The sequence below is a fragment of the Cryptomeria japonica genome, chromosome 3, assembly GCF_030272615.1.
Source record: "Cryptomeria japonica chromosome 3, Sugi_1.0, whole genome shotgun sequence".
Taxonomy (NCBI): domain Eukaryota; kingdom Viridiplantae; phylum Streptophyta; class Pinopsida; order Cupressales; family Cupressaceae; genus Cryptomeria; species Cryptomeria japonica.
Genome location: NC_081407.1, coordinates 291,760,735 through 291,773,702, shown reverse-complemented (window position 1 = coordinate 291,773,702; position 12,968 = coordinate 291,760,735). Strand labels below are relative to the sequence as shown.

The following is a 12,968-nucleotide window of genomic DNA, read 5'->3' as shown; positions in this document are numbered from 1 at the left end:
CAAATTCCTCTCAATATTAATTAAATATAATTAATATTGTCACTATAGCATATGATTGATTTATTTAATAAATCAATCACTTTCTTTATTCTTCTAAAAAAATCAAATCCTCACAAATCTTCCTCTTAGCTAATTAATTTCAATTAATTAGTTAACCTACATGATTCCTACAAATCATCTTCTTAATTCATTCTTCTAGAAACTCCCTAAACTCACTTAACATTATTCTTCTAATTTTTTATTCCCTCCACTCATTCTCTCTCCTAGTCAAATTCTCCTACAAATATTATCCCACCTAACATTTCCTCTAATCCCCCTCCTAATGAATCGTTAATGGTTAATCATCATGATTAGCCACAAAGTCAACTCTTTGTCCTTTTCATCCAGCCACTACCTTTAAATGCTCTTTTCCTAGGTGAATGTTAGATTTTCGAAATCACACATTCCTCTATGCATCCCCTCTCCCAAGGAATTTTTAATTCCTTTTTATTCCTCCAATCCCCATGATATCCCTTTTTGGAGAATTTTTAATTCCTCCAATGCATCTTGTGGAGTGTGGAGATACGAAATGCCTTAAAGGCATATTTCTTGGTCTCCACACCCTCTCTTGGACCTTGTGTGAGCCCACAAGTAAATCTTAGCCCTTCATCTCGAATTCATCCTAGCCATCCGTTTTCTTCTCCTCTTCTTATAAAATAGGGCTCCATCCCTTCATTCAAAACATCCTGAAATCCAGTAAATTTATGCTGCCCTTTTGAGCCCAGGAAATCATCTTGGCAACTTGATCATCTCATCCTTATCATTTTTCAAATCCATTCCATTTGTGCACAACATTGGAGAGCCATCCACATCCAGCAATCAAAGGAGCACATCAAGTGGAGCATTACCAAGGGGCGCCTTCACTTCATCAAGCTCAATCCGAAGGAGAAGGTAAAATAGCAAGGTGAAATGGTCTTTTAATGATATTTTAGCATTCTGCATGTTTATTTCGTTATGTTTTGATCATTTGACCTTCAAATCTGTTTTCCCCTCTTCAATGCTTATGCGATTGATGTATACTTGTGTATGTAATCAAATGAGCCGAGTTTAATGATGTTTTTGTGTCTTTAAGGTGTATTCAATAAATGGTGTTTGAAACAAGTTTTAAATCTTTAAAAATCTCAAAAAAATTTGAGTTTTTCACTTTCCTGAGTCCAGCCGAGTTTGGAGCCGAGTCTGACGCCAAGTCCCGAGTCCGAGTCCGAGTCCCGTTTCTTTGATTCAAACCCATCACCAACAATTCCAATGTAACCAAGTTGCCAAATTGTTAACTCGAGATGAACTGCTTGTCTAGCATTGTGTTCAAAATATCCCAGCAATAATTTGTAATCAAATTGCTAAAGAAGCTGGTGGTACGAATTTTGATTAATTTCAATACATAATTTTTAAGTTCATTCTCTTCTTTATGACACATCACAACAGTAATGAACATTCTCAAACTCTTAACATTGCATTCAGCTTCGGCAGGCATCATCAATAGCTGAAATTTGATTCTCACAAACAATTGAAGACTTCTCAAATTTTCATTTTCCTATTTTAGCAAGACATTCCAACCAAGGGCAGCACATTTTTTCAACCTACTCAAGAATAGTTTAATTTTTTGCTAAATTCGCTTGAAGGTCATAGTTACAGAAAAGTAGATTAAGAATCTGACCTGGTGTTGAATTGAGAAAGGAAATACAGGGCATATGTTACATCCCAAGCTGAAATATTAGCTTACTTTACAAATTTTCAAAAGAAAAACACAAAACCTACCTCTTCCTAATCACCAAGATCCCAATGTAGACAAGGTGAGGGCATGCAATATCTGGGATGTAAACAATTAGCAATTAGTTTCACTTTCTGACAACAAGCCACACAATTAACAAATTATGCAAAACTGGAAAATGAATGCGTTGTCTCTAGCAGTGGGGCTTCTAGAGTAACGCATACAAATATCCAATTGGAATTAAGAAGTGCAGATCTTGGCAGCTATGCCATCCAATCTCCATTACAATATCAATGCAAATATTAATGGGAGATCTGACAGTGAACCTTTTAGTATCCACTTATAATATTTGTAGAAGTTGATGATCAACCACAGGAGCCAAGAATCATCTGCAAGAAAAATACCTATCACACGAAATAGATCAAGCAAAGATTGTATGCTCTATAACAACCAAAGAATTTTGTATAATGCACAAAAGAATTGAAGATTCTATATTGAAGGTGCACAATAATGGAGGTACAATTGCAATGAATGAATGACTTGCTTTATAGAAAGCAAGAGATGCCCTAATCCCAAAATTAGAAGAACTAAAGCAATGCAAAGTAGGAGCTAAATTAAGCTCAAGTACAAGCTAAAAGGGCTAACTAGTAAAGCCTCTAAGGAACTCAAACTCAAAAAGCAAAACACCTAGATAAAATAAAGCACTTAAGCTTAACTTGAGTGAAAAAAGCAATTAAAGGACCTAATTAATAAAAGAATTAGATAATTGTCCTAAAATTACTCCAACACCCCCCCTTAAGATAAACTTAGGGAGAAGCTAAAGAGCTAATGATGAATGCAAAATGCATGCATGAATGAGTCCCGGTAACAAAGGCCTGATTAGGTACTCATGTACAAACTAATGCAAAGAAATGCAACTCATAACAATGAGGTCCCTCTAAACGGAGAAAAAGAGAAAAAAACACATGGGAAAAAACCCCTCTCCAAAAGCAAGAGATGCAATAAAAAATAAAAGGGTAATGTATGTGACTAAGATGAAGGACTCCAAGTGGCCCCCCAAGTACAGAAACGGTCACATAAGTACAATGAATATCCCCCACATAAGAGAGAATGAGGATAAGAATCCCCCCAATGTAGAAGTAGCTCCCGTGCCAATGATGAACGCTTGTGGACAGAACATGATCCATTGCCTACAAACATGGCTCCCCTTCGGAAGAAATCAATCCATTGGAGATAAGTGAAGCCACTCCCATAAACTGGAAGATGTAGGAATCCAAATCCAAACTATAAGTACCTTTGGAAACTTCTCAAATGCTGCTATGTCCATGAATGATGAGGATGCCACAACCAAATTAGGTACATGCCTAATAAAATGTAGGAGGTGAAAAATCAGGACTCTGCAAAAGCCGATGAAGAACAAGCTCCATAAGCAATAATGATGAGCTGACAACACTGATGTGGCTATCAGCAAAGAGGCGATGAATGTCCTCAAAACACTCCTCCAGATCTGAAATATGAGATTCCACAAACAATGAAGCAATGTCTGTCAAATAGAAATCCCAATTAGGAAGATAAATATATGACTTATCCTGCTTAACAGGAATAAGAGTCTCCATCAGTGAAGGTACAACAACTGTCTTTGCTGGTGAAGAAGGAGCAACTTGAGATTTTAAAGCACACTCAAGCAAGAGTTGAAAAGCATTATGTGAGAAATTAGTACACATTTCATGTCCATGCTGATTACTCCCACAATATTTACACCTACAACCCTTATAAATGATTCACTCCTTGTGATAATCTCCAAAGTTGATAAAAAAATAGAAACCCTCAATAAAAATAGAGACCCGATTTGCATGTAGCCCAAAAAGGACAAGATTGAGATCTCTAAGTCCTTGATAAAAACTATGTAAAAAAAGACCTGAGATCTGAATAGGAGACTCTGAGAGCTTTCCAACAATGCATGGAAGTCAAAAAATGGAGTCCGGATGTGCAAGATATGGTCCCGAAAACGCGAAATTGAAGGCTAAATTTGGAGGCTTGGTACGGAAAATTGGTATAGAATCTGATCAAACCACCTGCAAAATAAGATCGGCACCGGAACCAACTTTCCAACGATATCTTGTTTGCCCAATTTCGACTCCCTACGACGAAGTTATGGGCAAAATACCGAAAGGTGATTTTTAAGGGAAAAAATAGCTAAAAATAAAAAATCACCAAATTTAGGGAAAAACCTCTAAATATACAAGAAGACATCAACAGTAATTTAATGCAGGTCTGAGTCAAATATTTCCAGAATTGGACTAGTACGAATGCACCTACTTTGTCCTTTTTAAAAAATTTAAAAGAACTTTTTCTCTCGCCTTCTTTCAAAAATTTGATGTATCTTCAAAAAATTTGACAAAATATTTATGCAATAAAACTTTTTGCATTCAGACCTACGTATATTGTCAAGTGCTGATTTTCTGATGCCTCCAGTACAGTACGACCGTACGAAATTTGACCTCGAACAATGTGTCCACCAGAAATTTTATCAAAAGAATTTCTAACCTCCGATTTTAACGATTTGATAGGCGATTTAGGGGCTTTTGGGCCTTTTGAGCGCTATGGTGAGCACCGTTTTGTGCCAAAGTGCCCATATTTTGCCTCAATTTGTGTGCCCTTAGCTAAATTGACCCAATTTTTCAACTGCTCATATTTTGATAAAACAACAGCCGATCTTGGGGTTTTTCAACGCTATGTACGCAATGGTGACCTCTGTTTGAACCCAACATGCATAGAAAATTCACCTCAAGTTGGATCCCTCACGCACGCGGATAGGAACTTGATAGATCTGAAGCTCTGATACCATGTAGAAGTTGATGATCAACCACAAGAGCCAAGAATCATATGCAAGAAAAATACATATCACACAAAAGAGATCAAGCAAAGATTGTACACTCTATAACAACCAAAGAATTTTGTATAATGCACAAAAGAATTGAAGATCCAATATTGAAGGTGCACAATAATGGAAGTAAAATTACAATGAATGAATGACTTTCTTTATAGAAAGCAAGAGATGCCTTAATCCTAAATTAGAACTAAAGCAATGCAAAGTAGGAGCTAAATTAAGCTCAACTACAAGCTAAAAGGGCTAACTAGCAGTGCCTCTAAGGAACTCAAACTCAAAAAGAAAAACACCTAGATAAAATAAAGCACCTAAGTTTAACTTAAGTGAAAAAAACAATTAAAGGACCTAATTAATAAATAATTAGATAATTGTCCTAAAATTACTCTAACAATATTAATGCAAAATATTATCTAACAGCTATACTCTCTAGATTTATATCATAATATCAAAATCAAGATTAAATATCAAGTTCCTTTGCAAAGCTAAATGTTAGCCAAACTGATAAAACAATGAATGCTAATATTAAAACCAAAAAATGCACTGCAATAAACTTTTTGAATGTATATATTCTGTCCTCGTTATGATATTCAGAAATCTTGATAAATTAAATCTGAACTTAATCACAAAATTAACGGATTGAAAGATAATGAAACAATCAAATTGTACAGCTGGTACGAATGGAACAACAGTCACTGTACAGCAATGTTTGCAACGGCATGTATGGCACCCAGGCAGCTATTGAAACTGGTACAGTAGGGTATTATTGTTATTTGGTACCTTCAAACACTACTATAAACTCCGAATACCTATTGTGATTGGCTTCGAAACCCCTATGCTGCAATGATTGCATGATTTGTCAACACACTAAGTCCTTTGAAACTGTGCAAGGACCCCATTTTGTCTTACAAGGTGGCTGATTTGAAAGCCACAATAGACGAGAAGCAAGACATGGAGGAAGAAGGGTTGCACCATCATGAATGATAGTTAGACATATAGAAGAAATAGAACATTGCTTATTTTTCTTGTTTCTTCCTCAAGTGATTGTACTTCCTAAAATGCATTGATTTGGTGATTAAGATTTTTAATTTATGCTCTATTGAGTCATTAATTTTCTTTCTTTCTTAGATGGCACAATATTCAAAAAATATATTGTTGCTTCAAGAAACACCAAAAATGTTCAATTCCTTTGTGAAGCTTTGAGAGAATTTTGGCTGAGGTGGATGAGGAGAATGTGGTGCGCGTAGTTACAAATAATGTAGCAAATTATGTTGTTGCAAGTAGACTACTCAAGGATAGGCACCCATCATTATTTTGAACTCCATGTGCTACTCATTGCCTTGACCTCATATTGGAGGATCTTGGCAAGATTTCATGGATCAAGGTGTGTATGGAGATACCAAAAACTATCAATAAATTCATGTACAATCATACACAAGTCCTCAACCTAATGAGGCAATTCACAAGGAAGGAGTTATCTCATCCTAAAATAACCCAATTTGCAACCAATTTTATCACATTACAATCCTTGCTTCAAGAAAAGGAAACTTTGAGGCACATATTAGTTAATGAGAACTAGACTTCCTCATCGTTTGCTAAGACCAATGCTAGGGTTGATGTGGCTAATTGGATTTTTTATTAGCAAATCTTTTGGGTACCAACCATTGAGATCGTAGAGGTAAATCTAATTATACATCATATTGTAAAGGATGGAAATGGAATGAGGGCATTCACAAGCTAAGCAAATGTAAACCACGAAACCCACTTATTTCCATACAAAACATTAAAAGGAGATTGAACTCAATAGATCCAACCTCAATTATGTTGAAAAGAGAGGGTTGAATACTAATTGAATATTATTCCTTTTGTGTAGTTGAAGATGCAATTAAGAGTGTGTAGTTTGGAAGCTAGATTGTAATGTCCCCAACTTGGTTCAATTCAGTTTTAACCGTAATTAATCGATTTCCAATATATTTATAGCTTAACTAAACTGATTAAGAGACAAAAACTATCTTAACATGAAGCCAACCTAGGATGTTCTATCTTTCTTTAGTCTATCAAGTATTTGCTATCTTACCATACTTACTAATTAATCTTACTCTGATCCATTTATAAATCCTTTACAAATTTATTATTTACTAATTGTATTAATTATTACTAATTTTAAAAAGTATTTTTATAATTATTATATTAATATTTATTATTATCCATATCTATATTTACAATGCTTATTTTATTCCGTACTCTGATTTGAGTATGTATATATATAAATAAATAAAGTAATATTACCCATTGTTTATGTATTAGCTAATATCCTTTTATATAATTTACTAATACTATTACCACTTAAAACAATCCTAGTTAGTAATATGTTTACTGGCTGGTAATGGCAGACAGATCTGATGCATGTCAGATCTGGTCTGCCACTGTCATATTACTTGGTATCCTTATATTGCACTCTATGTTAATATTTCTATTAATATTAAATTCTGCATAGAAACATTATCAAACTTCATATATACAAAATATATTCCCATGTATACCATCACGGTCAAGGATGCTACCAACTGTAGCTTAATACAGTTCGGATCTGTTCTCATGCCTCCTCACACAACCTTAGGACATTAATACATTCTCCAGATTGAAGCGTCCATACTGAGAATTATCAATATTCAGAAATTACAGTGCCCAATAGTTAATCACTAACGTATTATATAAAATCCATTACCTAGTTGCCAGAAACATTCTTACTGAGACAAGAAACGATCTGTGTTTTAGGTAATCTTTATATTATTAATATTATAGTTGCTAAATGAATGGAGAGGACCTATTCACTTAAATATCGTATTATACTGACTGTCAGATATTCAAATTACAGAATTAAAGGCACCGATAAAGTTAGTCCTATGTGGTTTCTGGTATGAGATCATACTTCAAGTATATATTATATGAATTCGATTAGAGACAGAATTTAACATTATCGTAGCACATGAGTTGGAATTGTTACAAATACGGTATAGACATAATACTTGGTTTGGTATTTAAATGGTTACAAGTTCAATACATATAAAGAATGTAATTCCCTTATTCGTCTGAGTATGGTGACATACAGTAAATTACAGAATATTATATAGTAGATTTGTTACAGAAATGGTTTAACATTCGTGACATACTGAAGTGATTTCTATCATACTTTAGATATACGTATTACTCTTTGCAACATCTTAGCAACAATTATTACCATTCCTTTAGGAGATGAAGACATACCTGAAGCGTCTTCTTTCTGAATTCCTTTTGGTTGTTTTGTAAAGGAATGAAGACATACCTGAAGCGTCTTCTTTCTGAATTCCTTTTGGTTGTTTTGTACCCCTATCGTGTTAGGCAGGGTGTAGATGTGGACTGAGGCAACAATAGTGGTGTCCGAGTCCTTCCTTTCTCCGGTAATCCCCATTCCCTTACATACCCACTGATGGGGGTGTGATACGAAGAGTTATGCCTTTATCATCACATCTTTTGCAAATAATTAACCAAGCAATCTTAGCCTTAACTAATTACTAATGATCGGATTGCCTCCATAATCTTTAATCGCACCTTTTTTCCTCATTCCTTAGTCCAAGAATCGTATTCAACATGATATTGTGATAACATATCTTGCTTTAATTATATATTTATATATTTATATTTAGTTTCTATGATTATATTATTAATTTATTTTTATTTTAAAGTATGATTAATACTACTATTAACATCAATAATTAATTACATAATAAATGATAATATATTATTATGATGAAGAATCACAAAAACTAGTATTAATTACATCACCAGGATGTGGGGTTATAACAACCCTCTCACTTTAAGGGAAAATTGTGAAGTCTCATAAATGAGACGATTTTCCCATATTATTAAATGTTAATTAATAAATGTTTTAATTATCGTATTTATTTAATCACAATAATCCAATGTCCAAAGAGGGGTTATGACATAGATCTAGGGTAAATGATAGAGAATTGACATAAAACAGCAAGAATAACAAGTTACAGACACAAAATGCAGACACAGAGCTAAGTCTAAGCAAAAGAAACAGAAGAGCACCTATGACAGCAAGTTCGGCCCAAAAATGCGAGACCATGTGGCAATTAGCAACCCGGTCCCTGATGTCAAATGCGGATAGATAGGAATCTTTCAAAATCAAGATGTCACTCAAAATCTGTTCCCAAAAGATTGCCGGAAATTCTTGGGACCGTGTGGCACTAGGTGACCTGGCCCTCTAATTTTCACCTTTGCAAAAGTCAAAACTGATAACCATCATCTTCTCTACCAGAATCTCCCTCTATGGCTACTTAATTTGTCACCTACACACAGGAAGCAAAATGGTGTTGTTGATGGGGGTTTGCCTTAGGTCAAACCCCGGATTTGGAATTAACCATTGAATTGAATTGAAATTGAACTTGATAATAGAATTAACTGAATTGAAAAGCTTGTCTTTTGAGGAAAAGGCTAGATCCAAAATTGAAATGCTTGATTTGGAACTCGATACCTTGATGAATCTTGCATTGAAGTCTTCATGCCAAGGTTGATAATGTTATGTAGGATGTCTTATAAAGTCTTCATCACAAATACTATCATGAACGTTCGTTCGAAATGCAATCTTTGACCTCTCCTTCACTGCCTTGATGATGCTTGATTGCTTGCTCATTTGAATTTGCAAAAGTGCAATTGGAATCTTGTAGAGAAATCTTGTATATCAAAATGAGGGGGCTAGGCTTGCTTTTATAACTAGCTGCACCAAATATGTTTGAAAATGAGGCAGGCTGACACGAAGAATGTTTTCCTGCCTCTGAAATGTGACTGTTGCAAGGTCCAAATTTGGGCCCCTTTTGGGAGGACCATGGTGCCCAAGGCCGCTAGTCCTAGGACCATGGCGCCCAAGGCATCCTAGTTCTGCCAATTAGGACTAAAATTTGAACAAAGTCCCACATAAGTACAGAGGATGCTGAATTTAGGTGGGTATGAGCAAAATCAAAACAAAATCAAGACACGGGAGGCCGGAACACAAAAGTGAGGCCTAAATGTGGACAAAATTGTGTAGGGATACAATTTATGACACTACATATATTTATTCTATTTGCTTATTTTTTCACACTTATGTTAATGTTTAACAATAATTGCAATTCACGGAGACTTTAGTGGTTCTCCTATGAGTTGTTGATGAGGCGAAGCCCGCAATGGGCTACATAAATGAAAATGGATAGGTTCAAGGAGGCCATTTGCTCCATTTATGCAGAAGTTGACGAGAAGTATCACCTCATTTGGTAAATCACTAATATATGATGGCAAATCTTTAGCTTCACATTTCCCTACACACAGCTGCTTATTTCCTCAGTCTTACATTCCAATCCCACCCTAGTTTCAAGGTGGATGAGGTAGTTCTAAGTGGGCTATACACAATCATAGAGTAGATCATGCCTAATTGTGGTATTGGAGCACAAATAGTCACCAAGATTGAGATCTTTATACTTGCACAAAGAGATCTCTTTGCACAAGATATGCAAGGCAACTCAGTTGACATTACAGCCAGGTAAAAATCTATTAAGGGCATAATTTAAGTTTAAAAATAAAACCTTTTCCATTTTTTATATTATTATTAAATAGAGAAACTTAAAGTTGGACAATGAGATTGATTCTTTTCTTTTTCTTATCTTATATGCATGGTGGGAAAGGTTTGGTCCTAAGGTACCACATCATCAGAGTATTGCAATTTAAGTATTGAGCCAACCATGTAATGCTTCAAGTTGCAAATGCAATTGAAGTATGTTTGAGCACATACACTCCAAGAAGCGCAATAGACTATCAACGCAAGTTGAATGATCTATTTTATGTTCATTACAACCTTCACCACTAGACAGATTTTGGGCAATGACTTATCACCCATCATACTAAGGAGGTTAATCAACACTCAGATTGGATCATTAAGGCTAAGGATCCTATCTTTAGTGATGAGGACCTTAATTAGATTGACAAATTGAATAGAGAGGCAGAGGCAATAGCCATGGCAAAGGAGGAGAATATAGCACGAGAAGACACCTTGGATGTTAGAGTGAGTGTCACTGAGACACAGGCAGATATCATGGTTTCATCTCATCCACGACCTATCTTAGACACCCATGCAAGAGGACTCAATGATACAAGCTCCTTTGAGCCATAGACTTCTAGATTTTGATTTGATATTGTAGACACCTAAAATTGTCCAGTCTAATTAAATAAATATTTTATTTATTTAATTATCTAAGCCTAATTCTTCTATTAATTAAATAAATCTTTATTTATTTAATTAATTCATTTATCCTCTTCTAGCTTTATTTCTCATTTAAATAAATACATTTATTTATTTAAATTATCATTTTCCTAAATTAAATAAATATCTTATTTATTTAATTATCTTACTTCTTCTATTAATTAAATAAATCTTTATTTATTTAATTAATTCATTAGCCTTTCTACCCATGACACATGTCATTCATCTCTCAATTCCTACATTACCTACCCCTTTCATTATTTTGGTATTTCTTTTACCTACCCTCTAATCTTAGCCGACCTCTCTTTTTACACCTCTCAATCTTATCCCTCCATTTCATATTGTGTCTTCTATTTAAGGAGATGTCTTCTTCATTGTCAAACCCTAATGATCCTAATGAGCTAACAACTTGATCAATTGACTACACTAGGATCCTACTTGCAACCACATTCCGTTCTTTGTTGAACTCTTGTGCATATAAAAATCTGAGAGCAAATATATCAAGCAAGATCAATGGAGATAGGAAGAATGGAGATCAAAACCCTATTGGACATGTGATGGTATAATCTTTGTGATTTCATTTGATTTGCATTGTCTTAGGCAATCTTCATATGTTATGGTGGATCTTTGTTGATTGTTAGGCTAGGGTTTTGTGGTTGAATTCATTTAGCCTTTCAATATTGTTATTATTGTTATCCATTTTCACCATACACATTTTGGCACGCCCGGTGGGACTCTTGTCCCTTTGCATTTAACCTTTTTGTTGCAGATTTTGCGTTTTTGAAGTTGCAAATCGGACATTTTTCGAAGACATTTTAGGTTTTTCCGCGTCTGAGAACTTTCAAATCGCGTCTCTGATTTTCAGGAGCGTCTACGGATACTGGAGTCGCGTCTGTGTTTTTGACAAGTTTTATTTTGCAGGTCTCAGACAGGAACGTCTGTGTTTTATAAGCGCGTCTGTGTTGTTTCTGATCGCGTCTGTGTCCGAGAAGGGCGTCTGTGATTTTTGACCGCGTCTGTGAGTCACAGAACCGCGTCTGTGTCATACAGGCGCGTCTGTGTCGTGGGTAACAGCGTCTGTGTTTTGAATGTTTCGGAATTTTCAAATTTTCATTGATTCGGTTTTCGGATTTCGTACTTAGGGTTTCAGATCTGGTTTATTTTTGGACTAACCCTTTCAGATCTAGCTAACTAAGTTTGTGCAGCTTGTTTTGGAAGCAAAAAAACGTTTTAGTTGAAGGCCCCTCTTTCACAAAGTCTTTTGGGTTTTTAAAATTTACCTAACTTGTGTGCTTGCAGAAAGGGGTGATCATTTGAAACAACCCAAACTACTAACAAATTTTGTTGCAGGTCCTTGGCTAGGGTTTTGAAATTTTGTTGTGTGCCTTGTTTTCATAGATTAGCAAACACTTCCATTGGTGCACTAAAATTGAATCATTGTCTTTTGTGTCTTGAGCAATAGACTCTTTTTGTTTAATCTTTAGAGGGCCTGTCTTCCCGTGTGGTCATTAGGACTACTAGTGAGAAGAGAACGACCCAAGTGGTAGCGAGAAAAACCCACCTCATCCGAACCACTATAATCAAATGTATTCATGGTGAAAACTATGAATAACGTGTGCTGATTAGTTCATACCGACACTATGTCTCCCCATAAACCCGTTTGATCAAATTTATTTGATCATTTGTAGGGCGTAACCCCTACCGGCTGGGAGCCTTCTGTATTTACAGAGCTGAAAGTGCCGCATGTATGGCCACACGAGCGGATGCCCTTACTAGCACCTTTTTGTTTTAGAAGCCCAAATCCTTCTAGTTGTTGAGGCAGGAGGTCGGACCTCTGGTAGCGGCCCACACACATACGGTTCTTAGTAGAGATACAAAGTTCGCCATGGGGAGTTTTCATGGGGACTGATGCTTGGCTGACCCGAGAAGTGAGTGCCGAGGGTAGAGCCAGTGAGGTCAAGCATCTAAGTATCCGCTCTGAATAGCGTAGCCTCAGGGGTAAAACCCTATGTGGGATCAACAACTATTGTCTTGGC

At 35.6% G+C, this 12,968-nt stretch overlaps 1 protein-coding gene across 2 annotated transcripts in view; it reads right to left on the bottom strand.

Annotated features, from left to right (window-relative positions):
* The window catches only part of LOC131062700 (small ribosomal subunit protein bS1c), a 101,925-nt gene that overhangs the window by 7,842 nt on the left and 81,115 nt on the right, over nt 1-12,968 (bottom strand). The gene's annotated exons all lie outside the window — the stretch shown is intronic.